Source organism: Nansenia antarctica, assembly GCF_963989245.1.
Source record: "Nansenia antarctica genome assembly, chromosome: 12".
NCBI lineage: Eukaryota > Metazoa > Chordata > Actinopteri > Argentiniformes > Microstomatidae > Nansenia > Nansenia antarctica.
Window position 1 is genome coordinate 4,505,630 of NC_137682.1, and position 2,500 is coordinate 4,508,129.

General features: G+C 41.5%; 1 protein-coding gene across 1 annotated transcript in view; it reads right to left on the minus strand.

Moving 5' to 3' along the window:
• Positions 1-2,500, minus strand: part of LOC308168653 (SPRY domain-containing SOCS box protein 4-like) — a 40,951-nt gene that overhangs the window by 18,484 nt on the left and 19,967 nt on the right. The gene's annotated exons all lie outside the window — the stretch shown is intronic.

Consider the following 2,500-nt stretch of genomic DNA (forward strand, 5'->3'; position numbering starts at 1 on the left):
CCATAGAGTCATGCTTGCTCAAAGACAGCAATTGCTGTTTAACTTCATTCAAATCTAACCTCAATTGTAACGCTTTAATCGTCAGTTGTCGACAGTGCTCTAAAACCATACCTGCCATGCCAAATGCATATTTTCAAAAGGCCTTAAATCTTTTTAGAATTTCTATTCCATAAATCCCGGAGCCAATCTAACTAACAGTCCAGTAGTTCACAGGCCTCACAGGAAATGACTGATGTCAATTTGGGGTGACACAAACACACCGTGACGTTAGACGTTTTGCCAAAATTTAGTTTTTTTACATAATCTGATCCATTAGGGGTTTATTAATGCCTGTGTGGTGTTATTTTTTTTAAATGTTGACATTTTTGAGTTAGTAATTCATAAAATACAAAGGTTCCATCTCACAAAACATAATGGAATGTAAAAACGACGCTCAATATCTCTGAACTACCCTAAACGGAGATAGAACCTTATCATTCTAAGCTCACAACACCCCCTATTTCAGCACTAAAGCTGATCCGAGTCTCTCATATACAAAGTGGACCATTACATCGCAAAATACTGTCTTTAAATCAAGGTCACTCTCTATTGTACACACACACCACCATCCATTCCTTTACAATTCAATAGCACTCAACACTTTCAAGCTGTGAGCTTGACGACATACTTTCAACTGCTAAATCCATATCCAAGCATGGAAAAGTGGTTCTAAACTGGTGCTTTGAACAGGTTCTCCTGGCTGATCCATCACAGTTCCTTTCTGTGAAACCTCAAGGGATGGAATGATGAAGTAAAAGCATTTTTTTCAGCTGAAAATGAGGGACTTTGTGTGTGTGTGTGTGTGTGTGTGTGTGTGTGTGTGTGTATGTGTGTATTTGTCTCTGTGTGTCTCTGTGTCTGTGTGTGTCTCTATGTGTCTCTGTGTGTCTCTGTGTGTCTCTGTGTCTGTGTCTGTGTCTGTGTGTGTGTGTGTGTGTGTGTGTGTGTGTGTGTGTGTGTCTCTGTGTGTCTCTGTGTGTCTCTGTGTGTCTCTGTATGTCTCTGTATGTCTCTGCGTGTCTCTGTGTCTGTGTGTGTCTCTGTGTGTCTCTGTGTGTGTGTGTGTGTGTGTGTGTGTGTGTGTGTCTCTCTGTGTGTCTCTGTGTCTCTGTGTGTCTCTGTGTGTAACAGAGCCTAACCTGGGAAAAGACATTATCCAGTTGCTACTTCAGGGCCCACAAAAGGACGGAAGTGACGGAAGTGAAAATAACGCCAGGTTTGTAAGACGGAACCTCATATGCTTAAAAGCATACGCAACCTTAAATCAAAGATTGTCAGATGATTTTCACTATGTAACTTCATGGTGCCAATAATTCCCATTAATTTAGGTTTGAGGCCCTCAGAGGTGGTGACCCAGGGTCATTCTAGGCCACAGGTTTTGTTGGGTTTCTCTCGGACTCAGCACTTCAGATATCGACGGCGGTGGCTCATTATCTCCAGGGGTCAAACAATCTGGCGACCCTAGGTCAGCTGGTTGTCGGTAGTGTTTATGAAGAAAAAAGAAAGATGCAAGACTGCATTCTTTTCATTCTCAACAGTAGATAAGGACTTTCTCTTTATCGAATGGTAAATGGTAAATGGACTGACTTATAATAGCGCCTTATTCCAAAGCGCTTTACAATGGCCTCTCATTCACCCATTCACACACACTAGTTGTGTTTCCATGAAGGTTAAGCGAATTTCGAAATGCGAATCATGAAATGTGAAGCCTTTCCATTAACTTGGTTGGAGCGAATAAACTAGGCTACGTACAACGTAATTTCGTCAGTATTTACATGTCATGTATATAGTTTGATGTAAAGAACTCTCCCAACTGGCATGCAAAATACACATACCAAATATTTTTAAAAGTACAAGAAAGCTTTATTTCTTTTAACAAAGTGTGGTGTGCATCTCCAGCAGTGCGATATCTGTAAACATACTATCTGTAGACTCTCCGCTCAGGGTTGCCAGATGGGATTGACCATTTTGAGCCTAACCAGTCTAAAAACCGCTAAATCCACCAAAAACCAGCCCATCTGGCAACCCTCCGCTGCTTCAGACTCTTCCACTTGTTGTGCAAAATGGGCCAATGGGGTTTGTCAAATCCTTTGTTGGGCATCTCGTTTCTTAAGTCCTGGTATATTGTGACATTTCATTGCTGTTTGCCATCTAAGACGTGTTTAGCATAAGGGAATAATAACCAGGAAGACACAGACAGCAGAAACAGCTGAGTCACGTGAGTTGAAATTCGCTACGTCAGAGTTTATTCGAATGACCTGTTTCCATAAAACTTGATGCGAGTCAGAGGTAGACCACCTCAAGCGAGCATATCGACTTTGTGCGAATTAGAGGTGATTCACATCGAGTTTATGCGAATCAAGCCGTTTCCATAACATTTCTCATGCGAATCGTCTCAAACTGATAACGAATCACCTAGAAATGCGAATCAGAATGTTTTATTGAAACGCACCTACTCACA